General features: G+C 40.3%; 1 long non-coding RNA gene across 1 annotated transcript in view; it reads left to right on the plus strand.

Moving 5' to 3' along the window:
- Positions 1-21,657, plus strand: part of LOC137216126 (uncharacterized) — a 78,116-nt gene that overhangs the window by 743 nt on the left and 55,716 nt on the right. The window contains exons 2-3 of the long non-coding RNA XR_010939600.1: positions 1,831-1,947; positions 7,105-7,174. This is a non-coding gene — a long non-coding RNA (uncharacterized lncRNA). The remainder of the gene's footprint in view (positions 1-1,830; positions 1,948-7,104; positions 7,175-21,657) is intronic.

A 21,657-nucleotide genomic window follows, 5' to 3' on the forward strand; every position in this document is an offset into this window, starting at 1 on the left:
TAAGTAGTGTTAAGGGGTAACTCTTGTGGATCTTTTCTAAGCATAGGTGAGAACCATTTGCACGTATATTTCCTTGCTGTTTTTGTATTGGAGTCTTCCTGTTCAGGTGCTCCCAAATGTTAAAAGGATGTTTCCCTTTTGAATGAAAGGGGGAGAACATTTCTAATATGATTAACATATACTTGAGAAATGTATGAACAATTGTTCAGTGTGATTACATGCTCTTCAGAAAAGGGACAATTTAATTGGTCCACACTGTTTTAAAAAGACAAAAAGAAAAGGGCTCATTCTTGGAAACATCCTAAAACCAGGGTACTTAAACCCTGCACCAGACTCACTTGTGCATCAAAATGCACCGATTGCCAGTCCCATCCCAAAGTTTCTGTTGCAGAAGGTCTGGGGGTAGGGCCTAAGAATATGCATTTCTAATAAGTTCCCAGGTGCTACTGATGCCACTGCTGGTGGAGAGACCACACTTTGAGAACCACTGACAAAAACTTTAGATTTATTAACTCCAGGATACATGGCATAATGATAATATAAACATGTGTAAACATATTTAAGCATTGTATTCAAATATTCAGTGTCCCCTCCATCACAAATCTTCCCCATCCCAGTTCTGAAAAGGAAATATGGATTGCCTCCTTGGTTATTAGAGACTGGCCCTATTTACTTATCCTGACTAGTTAAGATGACCACCTATTGACAGTAAAGGTGAGTGTTTCCTTGAGGACTTAATTAGTCTCATTGGTCATTTGGAACCAACAGAAAAATGAGCGATCAGAACAGTTGTCATCATGTTACCTGGGAATATTTTATGTGCTCAGGTGGGGAAAGAACAGACAAAATTATTCAGGTAGATGTGAAATAGTATTTTTACTAGTTTAGAAAATCTGAAGAGGAAGTCCAAAGTGCAGTGGCAACCTGAAAAAGTTTTCTCACCCCCAGCACTTTATACCTGATTAGATGCTTCTAAATGGTGGCTCTTGAAGGGGCAACAGGAAATCCACAGAGGCACTGATACCTACTTTATCATCACTGACCAACAGCATGTAGAATGCACACCTTCAGCCATAAATCACGAAACAACTCTTCTCCTGGTCGTGGTGTCTCGAATTTGCAGTCTCCCAAAGAATCCTCACTTGCTTAGCCGCCTGTCTTGGAGCAGACATAAGGTCCAGAAAAACTTAGGACTCTGACTGTTTAAACGTGCTTTTCTGTAACAGGCTGTAAGATACTTATTTCTGACCTGGTCATAAAATTCAAACGGTGATTCTCTGGTGTGCACCAATCTTATATCACTATTTGTTTAGACTGTGATTCAGTTGAGTCAGTGAGTCAGCTGTGATTGCTGGTCTAGGCTGGCGATCCTATCTCTCCCATCATCTGGCCCATCTGTTTGTATGAGTTAATGATGTTTTCTGATGGGTTAGAGAGAGAGAGAATGGGAGAGTGTGTTTTCTGAAGGAGAAAGGAGGAACCTGGGGAAGAAACAGAGGAAAGAGGAGGATGGAAAACAGAGGGCACTATGGGATGTGTTCCCCAGGCTCCAGCTCAGAACAAAGGCTCATGCTTATAGGGACAGAACCACAGTAAAAGCTGAAGTGGCCTTTTTGATGAAGACTATTATAACACTTAAAGGCACCACGCCACGCATGTTGCTTTAAAACTCAGGTGAAAAAGTAAAAAGGCTATGTGAAGGGGAAGACCACTTTCCATTTCTGGGAGGAAGGACCACTGCAGACGTGTCCTGAAGGATCTAAGGGGGAACAAGACAGCAGTGGGGATGTCACTGCACTTAGAAGTAACGGGGCTGTGTTCTCATCGCAGCGCCTCTTAAGAAAGAAGACAGAAGAAGCATAGCAGCCCGAGCTCATGTGTGGCAGCCCCGTGGTGGAAATTCCCAGCCATTACATAGCACACTGGAGGGGGAACGTGGATAGCAAGGTAGGGGCCTGTTATCATCACCATGTTAGCTAATAAAGTAGAAATAAAGGTATCAGTGTTAATATGACTTCCCTGGTACCCTCCTTGGGGACGATGAGATGATGAATATTAATGTTATTATTAACATTATTATTGACTATATTATATAACACAATACAGTGATATAAAGAAAGAATCATTATCATCATTTTGCAGATTATTGAAGGCAGTTGTTCAGATCAAATACTATTTTTATTTTATCACTTTTCATTGAGCAAAAGTTTCTTTCTTTTGCCTTATTAGTACATGAACCATCCAATAGAAATAATGCTACTTAAGATAATGAATATATTATACGTAAGTTATTCATTTCCCCTCAAAGATTGATTTGAAAATTTCACCGTGATATCATTACTGATATTTAGGAGTAATGAATATGAATTTTATTTATTTCTACGAACACTTTATGGGACTTATTGTTGCCATTTACAAATATGCCAAACGTGAAGAAAGAAGAGGCTCTACTGGCAGGTTCTGCATCAGCTCTTACTATATCTACTCATGAAAGAGTGGCATAAATAAATATTTTATTATCCACCCCCTAACCTGCGGTGCCATGTTAGAACATTAGTTCTAACTTTCTCCATTCGTTGATGCTTTGACTCAGAGAGAAACACATCAAATCTTAGACGAGGAAAGAATCCTAGGTATCTAGTTTGAAGTTCTTAATTTTATAAATGATAAAGAGGTTCAGAAAAGCTGACTGCCTTTCCCAGGGTCATAAAGCTCTTTATTTTTAGTATGAGGTTTAGAACTGAGGCTCCAGCTCTCCCAATTCTGTGCCGTGCCCACAAGCCACAATAGTTTAACTAAAAACCCCGTCATAAGCCTCCCTAAAAAGCCGGCAGCCTTTCAAAAACCATTTCTAGAAGTGATAGGATACACAATCGTAGCACTTCAGAAACGCCAAGTTCTCAGCACCTACAGTGCTCAGTTCTCCATCACAAAGGTCTCCTCTTACAAAGGAAAGAGGTCTCGCCCCTAAGCCAGCACTGAGCCATCTTCCGGCTGCTTCTCCTGAGAACACCATTCCCAAAACACAACAAGCAACAGCTTGCTATTTGTGGTCCCTCTTTCTTGAGTGTTTCATTTTTCCATAGTTAAGCTCTTCTCTGGCATAAGATATAGGCCCCAGTTGGGACATGAAAAAGTTAAAGACTTTTCCATCATCTTTTCCTGGAATACATCCGTGTTCAGAAAAAATCCAACACTGGCCCCCATAGGAGGAGGGCAAAGAAAGACTGAAGAAACAGGCAGATAACTCCAGATTGGTGGGTGTCAGATTTAATAAACAAAGGAACTTACACACGAGGCTTGTCTTGGGCGCCGCAAAATAAGCCTAACTCTGCACCCGCCCGCCAGAATCTTAAGAGTTCATATAGAGGCTTTAGCAGCGTTCAGTCACGTGTACAGTCCAGGTAGGCTCACATTACTCTCCCAAGGCTGTGACCCTGAACTGGGTCCAAGTGCGGAAATAGCAGGTGAAATGTACATTTCAGGCACTAGAGTAAGGAGCCTCCTACTGACCGGATCCAGTTCACAGGATGACCTGTGGTCATGTCCTCTTGATGACCTCCTCCAACAATCAGAAGAGATTTGTTTCAGGGTTCAAAAACAACTCCACAATGAAATACCAACAAAATTTACTGCAAATATAGATAGAGAGCAGTATCTCCTAAGTCATGAAGTCTAAATGGAATTATGAAGACTGCTCCAAAAATAAGAAATTTGTTAAGCTATAAAGAAACTCATTAAGCTATATATTTTATTACAAAGGATATGTTCTCTGAGCAATACGACAAAAGAAGATATTATAATGGGTATTACAAACAGCTAAATCTTTGGAATGAGACTAGTGAGTCTTTCCATGACAAGTCCTAAAGATCTATCTACAATTTATGGTGGGATCTCCAGTGGCACTGGAACATGATTTTGAAGGCTTTTCCAATGTTTACAGGACACGTTCATCTTTCACCCTGTAATCTTATTTTTAAACTTAGTCATATTCTCATTAAACTCTATATTAGAGGAAATATCTAATATTGTGAGCAATAATATGGCATTAGATGTAAACTCTACAGCCAGATTTCCTGAGTTCAAATTCCAGCTTCAACCCTACTAGCTATATACCCATAGGCAAGTTAATTAACCTCTTTGTGCCTCAAGTTTCATTACCTATAAAATATAGCTAGTACAGTAACTCCCTTTTAGGATGAAATACACTTGATTAGATTAGCATGCATAAAGCATTTAGAAGAGGGCCTAGCACATAGTCAGTGGCATATTAATTACTATGATTTCATTCTTATTCTTGATCACAGTGACAACTGCCTTAGAATTACTTTTGTGTGTGTGCAGGACAAAGGCAATTAATAAATGTTTGAATGAATGAAGCAACAGATGAAGATCATATTAAGGACTTGTTTTAAAAACCTGATTTTAGGGCTTCCCTGGTGGCGCAGTGGTTGGGAGTCCGCCTGCCGATGCAGGGGACGCGGGTTCATGCCCCGGTCTGGGAGGATCTCACATGCAGCGGAGCGGCTGGGCCTGTGAGCCATGGCCGCTGAGCCTGTGCGTCTGGAGCCTGTGCGTCTGGAGCCTGTGCTCCGCAACGGGAGAAGCCACAACGGTGAGAGGCCCGCGTACTGCAAAAAAAAAAAAAAAAAAAAAAAAAAAAAACCCTGATTTTAATATTCATAATAAGTCATTCCCAATAGACTGAGCCCCAAACATTGATTCTTCGGGGAAAGAATCCACCGACTTCTGAACTTCATACTCTGGGCATAACATCCCCAAAGAGCCTCCTTAACAGTGAGCAAAAACACCTTCTGCATAATCTATCCCCATGTAATCAGTTGAACAGTCTCAACTTGGTGGGAAATGGCATTACTTTTTTCTCCAGTCACTGCTTTTAAATACGCTCAGTTGGATCTCCATCTCTTGGTCCTTGTTTCAGACAGATCCTGTAGCTTCCAGATTTTTAAAAGGATGCAAAGAACGCAACCCCATTACGTTAATGTAACTGCCGTGCAGGGATTAAAGGGGTCTGGTCCAGTCTAAATCTAGTGCAATCTCATCTCCAATCCCAAGCCGCTCTCCAAATACCCCAAATCGGGCAGCCATGTGGGGGAGACTGGCCTGTTCCCTCCCGTTTCCTCCCCACCCTCCCCCTTGTGCTTCTGGCTTTTCCAGGGTCTGGGTTAAGGAAGATCAAATTAAAGGAAAGGCGTATTTTTTGTTTGCTTAAATTACTCTGCATTTTAGTTCTTCCTTGGTTAATACTGGCTGGCTATCAGTGACCTCTTTTGGGCTGACATCCAAATAACTAGCACTTTTGTGACGTTCACGGGAAGCTTCTTTAGGAGTTTTGCAGGTACTCAACACTGCACAGTTCCCAGACAAAGGTGATCCAGGTTTTGGCTTACCTCTTGAAATTCTCCCTATCCCTAATGGTATATCTCCTCCCATCCCAGTCTAAGACTATAGTGTTCTCTTGCCACAGCAAGGTACCTTTGGGAGAGGTACTTTTAAGATAGCTCTGGGACTTCCCTGGTGGTCCAGTGGGTAAGACTCCACGCTCCCAATGCAGGGACCCACGTTCAATCCCTGGTTGGGGAAATAGATCCGGCGTGCATGCTGCAACTAAGAAGCCCACATGCCACAACTAAAAAGAAGAGGAAAAAAGATCCCGTGTGCTGCAGTTAAGACCCGGCACAGCCAAAATAAATTACATAAATAAATAAATATTTTTTAAAAAGATAGCTTCTACCTTCCACAGCACTCTCAAGCCATAGGAAACTCAAACATCCTTTCCAAGCCAGACGATGACAAGGCGGGCTACTACCCACTCATTTTGCTCTGTCATTATAGGTGCTCCATCTGCTGTCCTACCTTCAAAATTCCCCAGGTAAGAAGTAGGTCCCAGTCTCCAAACATCAAAGAGCACCTTGATCTCTCTCTCCCAGGGAAGGCATAAGGGCTTCCATGTTTCAACAAGTCTCTAGTGCAGGAGAGAGCTGCCAATTTCCTCATATTCTAGGGACCCCCAATATCACCTTGTAGCTTCCCTGCACCCTCTCAGTTGGTTTGAAAGAGGTGTTACCTTCTTTTACCTGAAGTGAGTGGGAAAATGCCACAGTCCTCCCCAGTTAAGCCAACTGCTCTCTACTTTTGTGTATTCCTTGCTTCCCTCCATGGGAATGAGGTAAGGAGTAAAAGGGTGATGATCCCAGGACAAGTCCGGTCACAGGTTACTAAGTTCACAAAGTATCTCCTGGCTTATGTTACCTTTGTGCCAGGCATGGAATTGGGGCAACATCCCAAAATCAGCAAGGAAAGTATCTGAAATGTTCTATAAAGGAAAAGTAAAAGGGAAGGAGGGCATTTCTCTTCTGAGGTCATTAATACAATATGAAAGATAGGCCAAAAACTCATATGGTAAATAGGAATGAAAATGTCTGTGAACCCTACTTTTATCTACAGCAGATGTCAGCCTACCAAGAACAAACATTTGGGAAAATACTAAAGCAGTAAGTTATTTTATCTTGATATTAAAAATGCAGATGCAGTGAATAATTGATTAAAATTGTGTTTGATAGACTGAGCATTCTTTACTATATTATGAACATTCAGTTATGTGCACTGTTAGTTCTAGAATTTTAGAAAAGGGTCAACTCTTTAAATAGTGACTTTTCTCTTCATTAAGTTAAATTAATGTACAATTCTTGGATTTCATCCTTGGCCCTCAAGGCAAAAGTTCTTCATTATTAAAGCATTTTAATTTAGAGTTTATACATTCACCACTTAAACTTTGCTATTCTCTACTTAATTGTGAAATTTCAAAACATTCATTGATAAGAGTTTTTGTTAGGTTGACCAGATATCATAATGATTTATAAGCAGCTTCTGATTTATACAAGCTTAACATGTGATATATATATATGGGGGAGAGACAGAAAGAGAGAGAGAGAGGTGCTTGTGGCCGGGAGAGAATTGTGAAGCCAAATGCCATGTGACCAGAGAACTCTTCTTTCTTCTGGAAATTCCATTCTCCTGTCTCTTCAACCTCTTACAGCCTAGAAACGCTCCTAACTATATCTTTATTCTGTTTTCACCTAGGAACTGTATCAATGAGATTCACAACGGGTTCAAGATACCATCGTTTTTCTGTCAAGAGGCATTAAGAGAGGTAAATTTCCACTGCTGTAATTTATTCTTCTGCAGTAGCGACACTCTCCTGCCCTTACAGAGTATCTCTATCCCTGATCCCACCCACTCATCACTCCTTTTTAATTTCTGTTACAAAAATGTGGTCACAAGTATTCCTGCAGCTCAATATGAATCATATTTGAATTTTTCCATGGAAACATTGGTTTAGTTCAGTGCTGTTGGGACACCCAGAGACTAATGAGTCATTGGAGGGTTGGCCTGTGGATCCCACCACCTGCAATTGTTTCTATAGGAAATCGTGTCTGGAGTTTCAAACAATGGACGTGAAATGCTAAGTTAGAGATACCCTGCGTTCTTTACAAATAACAGAAAGATCAAAGAGGGAAAAGCTCCTTATCAAGTTCAACCTTTTCAAATGAACAACATTGACATCCTGTGTCACATAGAAGTTATCTTCAGAATTCCCTCTTTTATATAAAGCAGCAAACTTCCCCTTGAAATTAGTTCTTGGTCCAATGAAGAATAAGATCTTCCTTCATGTCTTCTCCATGATCTAATAAGTTAATCTGCTCTACACTCATCTGTTCTTAACATCTTTACTTTTTCCATCTCCCCTAACATTTTCTGTTATATTTCTGCCTCAAATTCTAAAGTTCTGGTAACAGGCTAGTTGATAGTAGAACCACCTTCCTATTGTCTTTATCCCCCAGCTTGACCAAATTTAGTTACGCTTAACCCTGCTACAGGCTAATGTTACCTGGATAGCCTTACTTTTCCACCATTCACCAGCAGGCTTCAGATGGAAGCCATGCTTAAAACTGCCCTAAGGTCTAGGAATCCGAGAGCAAAGAGCTTAGTGTCAGCATCCATGGTTTCATGACAATTTGGGGAGGAATGGTAGAGGTTCTTGAAGTTTTCACCAGAGTGAGTAGAAATTTCTTGAGGTTGGAAACTCTTGAACAGAAGACATTTTTTTTTTTACAAGTTTTGTTTATCAAAGTGATGCATGCATATGGTCCAAGATGATACCACTTCTATAAGATTTGTTAAGTCTCAAAATATCCCTACTCCTCATTTCCCCGTCCATAAAATGCTCATTTTCAGCTCTTTTAGTGACTCTTGTTTTTTATCCCAAGAACATGCTTGAACAGCTATTGCTAGATTTTTTTTGTTCAGTTTTAGGCATTATCTATTAACTATGGAAGACAGGAATTTAGCTTTTTTTTCTCCTTCTAGCCCCCCAAAAGCAGCACACTCTTCATGCCCCAGTAGTCTTAAAACAAAATTTTGATATTCAGTGGTTATATTATCATACCTATGTATGTAATTCAGGACTATGCCATGTAATAAGCTATGACTGAAATGCCTTCCCTGCTCAAAATTTTACCTACCCTGAAGTAGGGTAGGTAAAACAATTATTTGGAGTTTTTCCCATTTGTTTAACTTTCTATGTACTTACCCCTAAGTCAACCTCAAATCCTTCCTTACCTGTCTAAACACCCTCCCATTGCATTTATTTACATTAGCTATTCTATCAGCTTCATCTTCTTAAAGAATTGTCTTCCTATAATTCCAACCTGTTCTAACCTCTGCCAGTTACTCTTGTTGCCTGATGAAGAGTTTTTACCTGGAGATTCCATTTACTATCCAATGAATGGACCTTGCTTCTCTCCTGAGTTGAATCTCCTGTTTCTTAGATACAATGTCTCTCTTTTTCTTGGTCCACGCCTTTGTTTTAATGGAATACATCCTTCAGCAGCCTCCCAAGAAATGGAGTAAATGTTTTAAGAAGGTCCTTATACTTCACTGGCAAATTAATCTGTCCTTACACTTCATTGGCAATTTGGCCGAGTATAGGTTTCTCGGTTGGAAGTGATTTTCCCTTAGAATGTAGAAGTTACTGCTCCATTGTTCTTTGTCAGCATTGTTTTTCTGAAATCTGCGGCCATTCTAATTCCTGTTCCTTTTTATAAGATTGGTTCCCCGCCCGCACCCGCCAAAGGCTTGTGGGATCTTCTCTTTATCCCCAGTGTTCTGAAATATTGTGATGGACCTTGGTGGAGATCAATTTTTAACAGCTTTGCAGATTCCTCCCTCTGACTCCTTGATCCTATATGCCTGCTTCTTCTCCCCACAGACATAATCCTGTAGGTTTATTCCTTGGAGAGGGTAATATAGGGGGTCTCTGGATTGGGGGACATCTTTTACCTAGTATAAGCCTATTCATCTTTTAATCTCAGCTCAAGGGTCTTCCCCTTTGAGAGCATCCCTGGTTCAACCAGCCTGAGTCAGTCACTCCCTTTTTTGTGCCACTGTTGTGTCTCATATTTACCTCTATTATGGACCTTATAACACTATATTGCATTGTCTGTTTCATTTACAAAAAATCAAAGTCAAGGATAATGTTTTATTTCACTATGAAATATTCTTCTGATCCACAAAAGGAAGTAAATTGATTTCTTATATATGCTAAGTCCTTTATATACTCCCATTAAATCCTTAAAATCCAATGAGAAATGCATTATAATTTCTACTTTACAGCTGAGGAAACCAAACCTTAGAGAGGTTAAATTACTTCTACAGGACACGCAGATAAGCAGCGGAGCTGGGATTCAACCCCAGGCCCACTTGTTTCCAAAGTTAGCAGCCTTTCTTCTTTGCTCTTAAATGAATCAGTGTGTCCATCCTCCTTGCAGGTTCCTCCCCGTACCTCCTGTAGTGGTTTCTAGGGCTGCTGTAACAAATTACAACAAGTTTGGCAGCTGAAAACAAGAAATTCATTCTCTCATAGTTCTGGACGCTAGAAGTCTGAAATCAAAGTGTCCCGCCATAGGCTCTAGGGACAATCTGTTCCTTGCTCCGTCCAGCTTCTGGTGGCTGGCTGTCAGCATTGCTCATGGCTGTACCGCTCTAATCTCTGCTCTACTTTCACATGGCCTTCTCCTCTCCATCAGTATCTCCCATATGTATCTCGTATAAGGACACTTGTTGTTGGGTTTAGGACCCCTCCAGATAATCCAGGATGCTCTCATCTCGAAATTCTTAATTACATCTGCAAAGACCCTTTTTCCAAATAAGGTCACATTTACAGGTTCTATTATTGGGGGGACCACCATTCAATACACCATACCTCCATCCTCTTTTACCCCTTTGAAAAGAAACAGCATTGTTTGGAAGAAAGACCTTGGCTTTGAAACAGATGGACCTGGATTCTAATTCTAGCTCTGCCTCCTACTAGCTGTGTGATGTTTGGTCAGTAACTGAAAACCATGAGCCTTTCCCTCTTCTTTAAAATGGAAATATTTGTTTCACAGACTGATTTGAAGATTAAATGAAGTAAATCACCTAACACACAGTGGATAGGAGTAACTGTTCATTCTCTCACTACCTTTATACATAACCCCTCTCAAAGGCCAAATCACAAACTGAGTGATACATACTAGATTTTATTTAAAAATCACTGAAAATAAGTTCAGATTTTAAACACAGCCATCGTTTGAACTCTGCACTTTTTGCTCTTAGCTAGTTTCCGTTTTCAATTTCCTTGGATCTGGTTCTGATCTTAATATAGGTAAAAGTTGCATGGCTGCATAGTCAAGATATGAGTTTTAAAAGATTTTTGCATTTTTCTCAAAACTGACAAATATTTAAGGGATGTGTATTACGTGCCAGTTTATAAGTCTCAAAAATGTGTTATTTTATGAGACATACCTCATCCTTTTAATCCAAAAGAGCATTGTCTAACCAACTCTATTCACCACATTTAATACTAGACTACTTTTGGCTATTTCCAAAACCAGAATTTATCCTCAAGGAATGAATATTTGATACTCCTGAGTACATTTTTTTTAATGTGATAAGTAGCATAGTTGGGTGGAAAGAATAACAAAACATAAATCAGAAGAACTTGCTTCAAAATCCAGTGTATTGGGCTTCCCTGGTGGTGCAGTGGTTAAGAACGCCTGCCAATGCCAGGGACACGGGTTCGAGCCCTCATCCGGGAAGATCCCACATGCCACAGAGCAACTAAGCCCGCGCGCCTAGAGCCCATGCTCCGCAACAAGAGAAGCCACCATGATGAGAAGCCCCTGCACCGCAACTAGAGAAAGCCACGCACAGCAACGAAGATACAACACAGCCAAAAAAAATTAAAAATAAAATAAATTTATATTTTAAAAAATTCATTGTGTTATTACCAACTATGTGACCTAAGGGAAGTCATATAATCTGGCTGAAACCATTTTTTCTTCTACAAAGAATGATGCAGATACCTGCCTTGTTAACTTTTAGAGCTGTTGTTAATACATGCTCCACGTAAAAAATATACAAACCCTGGACTGGGCTAGAAATACGAAGTTGAATGTGAGGAACATAGACCCTGACCCTCCCTAGTGGACAGAATCCAACTAAAATTATATCTGCGAAAGCATCTAAAAATTTTTTTAAAGTTATATGTGTTACTGGACCCCTCATGTTCCCAGTAATGATGGTCACCCTACAATGATGGGATAATACAGAACCCAATCTTAAGCCTCTTTATTTATGATTAATCATGGGAGTAGGTAATACAACAGCACCTGCCCAGATTAAAGGGGTAAGCTCCTAAGAGTTAATAAGGGCTAAATCTCACAATCCATTGCAACAGCTTTCAGAATTCTCTTCCAGTCCTGCAATTCGCTCTCCTATTACGTGCCCTGTATGACCCTTAAAAATTCTTATCATAGTTTGTAAGGGACCATCTAGAGCATCAGACTGAAGATGTTGCCCTCCTACCAGACCCCAGAGTTATCTGGTGGTCTGGTGGGCCCCTGCAGCATGCAGTGATGGCCCAAGAGCATGTGAAACCCTCCTCCAGGTCAGACTACAGCCTTGTGTATACTTATTAGCCGAGTGTCCTCTGTATCCTCCTGCATTAATACTATAAATAGATTACACAGTCTTACGGAGCAATTAAAGGAAAGATAAGTGTAACTATAACCTTTCCATTAGCACAAAGGCAAACTACAACACATGTTAAGAAAGGCAGGACACTAAAAGAAAGTGGGATACACCCAAATAAGACAACTGCTCTGGAGTACTGAAAAGAGAGAAATGCAGACCAAACAATGAGGCAGCTTTGAGATTATGCCCTGCTAACCTTAAATATATTTGCTCCATTTTAAGATCTCTTCAATCCCATGAAAATATAAAGCACAGTCAATGTATCATGAGCAAGACTCACTCAGCACGCAGCTAATTCCATTTCCCAGCATTCCTTGTGGTCAGGAACAGCCCCGTGATGGGTTTCTGGTCAATGGAAGGTACGTGCGTCACTTCCAGGGCTGGTCCACGGGCATCCCGCTGGCTGGCTGGAGGGAAGATACCCTTGGATGCCTCGTGGGGAAGATGGTAGAGTCTCCATCAGTCTGTCCGAGTTACCCAATGGAAGAGGGACACTCGACTCATTTGCTTACCCTTCCAGTACCATCGCGGGAACAGGAAAAAAGACTTCTACTACATGTGAGACTTCATAACATTTTGGAAATTAAGACACTCTAAATAATAGATTCCAACAGAAATTCCTTTAAAAAAAAACAGAGCATGTGTTTTGAAAATATTGTGAATCACACTACTGTCAGTGAAGTTCTTGGGAGGACATAGAGTCGTAGTTACCAGTGTGGGCTTTGTAATCAGACAGGCCTGAGTTTGAGTCCACGTTTACCACTAGGTAGATTCATGGTATTGATTGGGTTACACTAAGTCTCAGTACTTTTTTAATGTACAATATTTGGGATATTAATTGGGTCTATTTCATAGTATTGCTCTTTATCACAGTGCCTGGCACATAATAAGTGTTCAAGAAAAGTTGTCTTGGGGCTTCCCTGGTGGCGCAGTGGTTGAGAGTCCGCCTGCCGATGCAGGGGACACGGGTTCATGACCCAGTCCGGGAAGATCCCACATGCCGCGGAGCGGCTGGGCCCGTGAGCCATGGCCGCTGGGCCTGTGCGTCCGGAGCCTGTGCTCCACAACGGGAGAGGCCACAACAGTGAGAGGCCCGCGTACCGCAAAAAAAAAAAAAAAAAAAAAAAAGAAAAGTTGTCTTATTATTGAGTGTATATCATTCCAGGTAGTTTTAAAAATTAAACCATTAATAGTCATTAGGGCTGTTATGGAGTCATTCAGGTTCTCCTTCCAGACAAAGGGTAGCTTATACTTCCCTTCCCGCCCCTCGGAGTTATATGTATTCATGTGGTAAATTCTGACCAGTGAAATATGAGTGGAATTGACATATATCACTTCTAGGTGGAAGGTTTTTTCATAAATTTATTTATTTATTTGGCTGCGTTGGGTCTTCATTGCTGCGTGCGGGCTTTCTCTAGTTGCAGCGAGTGGGGGCCACTCCTCGCTACGGTGCGCAGGCTTCTCATTGCAGTGGCTTCTCTTGCCGCGGAGCACGGGCTCTAGGCGCGCGGGCTTCAGCAGTTGTGGCACACGGCCTCACTAGTTGTGGCTCGCAGGCTCTAGAGCGCAGGCTCAGTAGTTGTGGTGCACGGGCTTACTTGCTCTGCAGCATGTGGGATCTTCCTGGACCAGGGCTCCAACCCGTGTCCCCTGCATTGGCGGGTGGATTCTTAACCACTGCGCCACCAGGGAAGTCCCAGGTGGAAGTTTTAAGAGTCAGCATTTAAAATGCTACCTCTGTTTTCTGCCGCACCACTGGCAATTACCCAGCTAGTGGCTGCTCTGTCAGCTTGGGTCCTAGAGCCAGCCCGTAATGTAGCATGGCCAAGAAATAAATCCTTGTTATTTTAAGCAACTAGAGTTGCTGGAGTTTTTTTATTACTAGCCCCTTCTGACCTATATAGGAACAAATGTTCATATGGGTAAGTTAGTTTTAAAAATAGTTTCATTGTTTTATAGCAACCTCTAATAATAATACCTGCCAATTGCAGAGTGCTCACAGTATTCCAGGAACTGCTATATGCTTTACATGTGTTTACTCATCCATTTCCACAATAACCCAGTGAGCCATCTACACTGTTCTTAGCCCCCCTTAGTAGGGGCAGAGTAAGTTCCTTGCCCAAGGTGACATAACCGGTATAGCCTAGAAACCAGTTTCAAGCCAGCCCATCTGACTCTCGATGCTCTGCAGTTCACCTTGCGTCCCGTTACCTCCTGCAGGGAATGCTGTGGTGACCTCCCAGGTCCCTGCTTCAGGACCGAGGCTCTGGTTTCATCAGTTGTCAGAAGTACTGACCGCTGGTGGGCTGGCTCCGAACACCCTGGAAACCTCCCTCAGGCAGAGAGCTGCCTCCCCGAAGTGGGCCCCTCCCTGAAGGACCGGCAGAAACTGCTGCCTCGGCATTGAAGTACAACTTCTCCCTTTGCCTTTTTCTGCTTCCCTCACTCCCACTGCTCCCCAAAGCATTCCCAAATACATTTCCTTCACACAAATCTCATCATCTCAGAGTATGTTTCCCAGGAAACCAGAACAACAATACCTCCCTATCTAGCCCTACATGTGTCCTGAAACGTACACAGACTACATTTTAACTCCATGCACAACTAATTGCCAAATGACTGTCACAGACCATGTGAGTTCAGGGAAAATAAAGACCATCAGGCTGTCTGGAGAGAACTGGAATGATGAAACTTCTCACAAGTTAACGGAGACATAAGACTTTCCTACTTTCTCCATTGAATTCAGTACACTGCATTTCTCAGAAATGTCACCTGTAGTTATCAGATCCAGAAAAATGTCAAAAAAAAAAAAACCCACATATTTGTATATAACAAATGATAGTTGGTCTGTATTATGACATTTATTCGTACCTGCAAGCAGACATGGGAAATTGTCTCAAGGTTACGTAACTCATGAGCTGGTGCTCTTCGTCTCTTTCATGAAGACAGATGTCTCAGGAGACTAGAAGCCATGGATCTCTGTTGTACCAGATATTACGTATCGCTGTTTTACTTATACATAAGAATACTATTGAAAACTGATGTCTTAAATTGATTTTGATTTCTAAGAAATGATCAGTAGAACCTAAGATTTACTCCATACCCCATCACATCTGCTCTCTCTTGCACAGCTTATCTTACTTGACATCTAATTCCAATAAAATTTAAAGACAGCCAAAGTATTACTTCTGGTGTATTTCTTTTACCATAATTGAGTATTTCTCACAATTTAAGCTCTATCCCATTATAAACTGTCTACATTTACATGTTGTAAAACTTGAAATACACATGAAGTTCACAGGTGTAGTAACAAACAGGCCAAATTATAAAACCAAGAGTCTGAATGAATCTATGTAATTTAAGATAAACATTATTACCTATTTTACCTTGGTATAAGCATATCTTGTGCACTGTACATTCTGCTTATATATCTTCACTACATATTAATATAGGTCAACAGCTAATGTTATATAGAGTTCAGGAGAAGTTAGATTATTATATTTCCTTCTTTATGGATTGATTATCTTAGTCTGCTCAGGCTGCTATAACAAATACCATAGACTGGGTGGCTTAAACAATAGAAATTTATTTCTCACAATTCTGGAGGCTGGAAGTCCAAGATCAGGGTGCCAACATGGTTGGATTCCTGGTTTGCAGACAGCCATCTTCTCCTTGGACCCTTACATGGTGGACAGAGAGAGAAAAAGACAAAAGCAAACTCTTTAGTGTCCCATCTAAAAAAGTGTTAATCCCATCATGAGGGCTCTACCCGCATGATCTAACTTCTTCCCAGAGGCTCCATCTCCAAATACCATTACGTTGGTATTAGGGCTTCAACCCAGGAATTTAGGGGGGGAAACAAATATTCAACTCCTATTTTTCACCTAACCAAAGAACTATGATTTCAGCAATAAAAACTAAAAATTGAGTAGCTTATATTGCCCACATTGTTTAAATCAATGTGGAGTTTGCATTTACAAAACAGGTAACAAAGCACTTTGCTACCATCATTTCGAAATGTAAATAAGAATTATATTCCTTATTGGCTGCTTTAGTTTTACTGAATGTACCTTAAATTATGTTAATGCTTCAAGGGGAAAAAAATTTTGCATTCTTATTACTACTCATTGAACAATTGCTTTATTTTCACAGAATTACGGACAGGAATACAAAATATGCACCCTGTAAATTAGGGCACTACTTGAGAGTAGCCTCTTGGAGTAACCAAGGAAAGAATAGCCAGGAAGGGTGGAAATCTTAAATTATAGGATATTTTCAGAGAAATACAATCTTTGAAAAAATTACAAGTGCCTGAGAAAATTCAAACTAATCAAAGAACTACCCTCATACTAGTGGTTCTCATGAGATTTGGTTTAATGCCTAGAAAAGAATTATCTAAAATTAGCATATCAATTATTTGGAGGTAAACAGTTGCTTTTTCTCCATTTTGAGGGTGTTCAAAAACAATCTGTTTACTGAAATAATTTCTAAATCTCCTCCCAGCAATTTTATTTTATAAATTAACTTGGACATATGAAAGCAAAGTTTGCTATATACTCCCCTCCCAAGTGCCTTCCGTTTAGCTAAGCCACAGTCCCGTACATTTGTGGTATCAACTGCTAGCCTTCCACCTCATCTTGGTTATCTGAAAAACATACAGTACGCTTTTTCATTCAGTGAATGCTTCTTTCATCAAAATAAATTTTGGCATTAAAATACCTAAACATCAATATCAAAATATTTAATTTAAAGCAAGGTCTGAAAAGGCCATCTGTCTAAATATAATAAGATATTTTCCTGACTATACATCTTATGAATAATTCTTTGATCCAATCTTGGCATTGATGGGATAGAGTCATTCAAATGCGGTGTGGACTCCTAAGAGGGAGAACATCTTAAAACTTGTCCTTGACTCTCAACCAGGCACATCCACCAGCAACGATCCCTGAGACAGAACTAGTGAAAGAAAGAATAACCATCATGACTATAGAAACTATTTTTGGTTAAGAGGATATATTAAACAGAAACATGATTTCTATTTTCAAAAGAGTTACAAAATAGTTTCTTCTCCAAATAGTTATTAATAGTATTAAACTTCATTAAATTTCTTTTCAAGTGATTACAAATTCTCAATAAAAAATGGGCAAATCTTAAAGATTTTATTGAAGTACATAGTTTAGAAAACAAGCCGATTATCAGCTGGGTATATATTACTTCATATGAATAAATGACTGAATAATTTTCTTTTCGGCCGTGCTGCGCAGCATGAGAGATCTTAGCTCCCCGACCAGGGATCAAACCCATGCCCCCTGCGTGGAAGCACAGAGTCCTAACCACTGCACCGCCAGGCAAGTCCCTACATAATTATTAAAGAGAATGATATGGCATACTGGTTCTGAACGTGGGCTCTGGAGCCAGAGTATCTGAGATCAAATCTTGACTTCAGCACTTCCTAGCTGTGTGATGTTGCCATCAGGTAAACGAGCCATTAACCTAACTTCCTGTGCCTCAGTTGCCTCACCTAATAAATGGGGAGGATCATAATTATACCTACCTCGTAGAATTATTATGAAGATTAAATGTATTAATACATATAAAGCAGTTAGAACAATGCTTAGCACATGGTAATTTCCCAAAAAGCATTGCTACCCAGTGTTGCCAGTTAGTTTTTCCAGGCAGAAATTGACTTATAAATTCCCCCAATTTTTTTTTTTTTTTTTTGCTATATGCGGGCCTCTCACTGTTGTGGCCTCTCCCGTTGCAGAGCACAGGCTCCGGACGCACAGGCTCAGCAGCCATGGCTCACGGGCCCAGCCGCTCCGCGGCATGTGGGATCTTCCCGGACCAGGGCACGAACCCGCATCCCCTGCATTGGCAGGTGGACTCTCAACCACTGCGCGACCAGGGAAGCCAAATTCCCCCAATTTTGTGTCCTAATTTAGATACTCATGTAATCCATTATGTGTACGTATAATGTTTTTAAAGCTTCCTGCCATTGAAAAATGTGTATATAACATCTGGACATCAAAAAAAATGAGGTGACTTTGTTAAACGCTTGGAATTGTAAAGAATTGTGACCTACTTACTTCTGGTCTGTCATACCTGAAGTTTAGAACATAAGAAACACCACACTGAGCTGCACCCCCAGCTTTGGCTGCTCATCGTTCTCTCTTTGACAGTGGTACCCAGAAGAAGGCTCCAGGGATAATATGGCTGCCCTCCAATATAACCAAACGAAAGCATTTAGGAATGTACACCAACAACCTTGTATACCTTCCCTGGGACCCATCAAGAATCTGTCATTCCTGGGACTTCCCTGGTGGCACAGTGGTTAAGAATCCTCCTGCCAATGCAGGGGACACGGGTTTGATCCGTGGTCCAGAAAGATCCCGCATGCCGCGGAGCAACTGAGCCCATGCGCCACAACTACTGAACCTGCATGCCACAACTACTGAAAGCCCGTGTGCCTAGAGCCCGTGCTCCACAACAAGACAAGCCACCGCAGTGAGAAGCCCGCGCCCCGCAACCAAGAGTAGCCCCCGCTCGCCGCAACTAGAGAAAGCCCATGTGCAGCAACGAAGACCCAACGCAGCCAAAACTTAAATAAATAAATTAATTAATTAAATTTTAAAAAAAAGAATCCCCGTCATTCCTTAATTTATGCCAATCCTTCTTAAATCATGTGCCATTTTTAATCTATTCCACTCTAGGAGGATGGCAAGCTAAATACATGTCTACTTTCTTTTTTATATTCATCCTGAAAACTACACTTTTAATCCTCACTAAAAGATTTTGTTCTAGAATTCCACACATAAGTAAATAAATGTTAGAGTGATAAGAAGTGTCATACACCCAGCATATGAGTTGAAAGCCATTCTGGATATTTTGAACTTAATTTCTAGAGAACTTTATTAACATGATAAAACCTGTAGGGTGTTTTGTTTTTGTTTTCATTTTTCTGAAAACCCAGTTATGCTCATGATTCTCCTTATTCAGATCAATGAATTGTTCACCTGGCCAATGAAAATGCGAAGACAATTGCAGTTCATTATAAGAAAAGCAATGGATCTTTCCTGAGCATAGTTTCTTATTTTATTTGCTATCAATTGTCTATTTGTACATCAGTATATGATGATTAGTTTTATGTTTCTGCCCTTGAGAGATGTTATACAATTAAGCATATAAAATGACTTCTTATTTTTACTTCCTTAAGGTGTATGATAATTAGATCCATAAACTTTAATTTTAAGGACTTAGTTTCATTTAACGTGGGTTCAAGTATTCCTGTAAGTAAATCATGTTGGGAGTCATTAAGTGTTCAATACCTAGAGCTGTACTTTATACAGCAATGGAGGAGAGTTGGTAATACATGTCCCTTAAATTTAAAGGTGTGCTTTTCTTTTATATTTGCAATATTCCTTATTATATAAAATAAAATAAGCAACCCATCCTACACATTTTTTTCTTTAAACACACAAATCAAATAAATAGAGCTTTAATAAATACTATTTATGAAGAGCATTGTCAGGCCGTAAAATTTTTTTTTCAAAGTCTTGTCCTGAAGTTAACATGACAAAAGTTATGACCCTGAAATTATACCCCTAGCAATTTACCCAAGATAAATAAAAATATATTTCCACACAAACACTTGCGTGTGAATATTCATGGCAGCATTATTTTTATTAAACAGAAAGTGGAAACAATCCAGTCCGTCAACTAGTGAACTGTCAAACAAAATGGGCTCTATCCATACAAGAGCATGTTACTCAGCAATAAAGAGGAATGAAGTGCTGATACATGCTACAATGCGGATAAGCCTCAAAAATACTATGCTAAGTGAAAAAAGCCATGTGCAAAAGACCATATATTACCTGATTCTATTTACAAGAAATGCACAGAAAAGGGAAATCTGTGAGACAGGAAGTAGATCAGTGAGTGGCTGTCTGGAGCAGAAGGTGAGAATGACAAGGGTTGAGTGCAAATGGGCACAAGGGATGTTTATGGGGCGTTGGAAATAATCTGAAAGGGAATTATAATGATGGTTGTTTACGTCTATACATTTACTAAAAAAATCATTAAATTATGCAGTTTAAACAAGTAAATTTATGCTATATAAATTACACCTCAAGAAAGCTGTTTAAAGAAAACAAGATAACATGGAACATCTGAAAATGTAAAAGGGTCTGGCTGACTTTTGTTTCCAACAACATATGCAACAGGTAGGCTTCAAAACTGCCCCCAAGGGCAGTGCATAGGTTACTTTCAGTTACACACTTGATTGAGCAGGAAAAAATGCACATGGACTTCAAGTCCGTGATGTCCCAGTACTGCTGTGTTCTCTAATACTGTGATAAGAATCACTTATAGAAGTCCAGTCTCAGGAAATAGCTCTAGCAGTTCTCACCTCTGAATTTATCAAACTGCCCAAATACCAACATACCAATCTCTCAAGTTAGTATAATAAACCAAGTTAGTCTGACACAGGTACAAACCAACCTTCCTTCCTTTATTCTTTTAATCTTTCCTTCCTTCCTTCCTTCCTTCCTGTCATTCTTCCTTTCTTCTTTACTTCTGTGAATATTTATTGAACACTCTATAGATTTCAGACACTTTCTATACCATGCTCCTCAAAAATTTTCCAGGCTCCACCCACTGCTCAGTTCCAAAGTCACTCTTACATTTTTAGGTATTTGTTGTGGCAACACCCCATTCCTGGTACCAAAATCGGTATTCATCATTTACTTATCTATTACCATAAACTTAGTACCTTAAAAAACAACTTTTATTATCTCACAGTTTCCGTGGGTCAGGAGTCTGAGCACAGCTTAGCTGGGTAGTCTGCAAGGCTACAGCCAGGAGTCAGCCTGGTAGCCTCATCTGGAGTTTGAATGGAGAAGGATCCACTTCCTCGCTCACACGACTGTTAGTGGTATTCAGTACCTTGCGGGTTGCCAGACTGGGGGCCGACGGTTCTTGCCATGTGGACTTCTTACAACATAGCAGCTTGCTCCTTCAAAGTGAACAGGACGGAGAGTGAGTCTCCTCACAAGAGAGGCATCACAATTTTGTGTTGCAAACGCACATGCACATTATCACATACATTCCATCACCTTTGCCATATTCTATTGGTTAGAAACAAGTCATGGGTTGTGCCCACACTCAAAGGGGAGGAGAGTTGGTACACCTGGTGAATATCAAGAGTTGGAAATCATGGGATGACCCTAGAATGTGTCCTCCATATATGAGAACAAGGCTATCCTATGAACAGATGAAACTTTAACCAGAATCTACTCTCTGTTTTTTCTCAACCCTCAATCCTAGGGTAGTTTAGCATGTTACTTAAAGTTTCTCAAATCAGTTTCCATTTTTGTGAGGTAACTCTTCCTCCCATTTTCACCTCACAGATGCCTCAAGGAGGGTGATAAGAGGAGTAGAAAATGCAATAAATTTTGGAGATTCAGAATGACCAAAAAATCACAGACTATAATTCAGGGATTTGAGCCCAATAAAAATGGGGAAGAAATTCACCAGGATGAAGCAGGTATAAAAAAAAAAAAAATG

The sequence above is a fragment of the Pseudorca crassidens genome, chromosome 21, assembly GCF_039906515.1.
Source record: "Pseudorca crassidens isolate mPseCra1 chromosome 21, mPseCra1.hap1, whole genome shotgun sequence".
NCBI lineage: Eukaryota > Metazoa > Chordata > Mammalia > Artiodactyla > Delphinidae > Pseudorca > Pseudorca crassidens.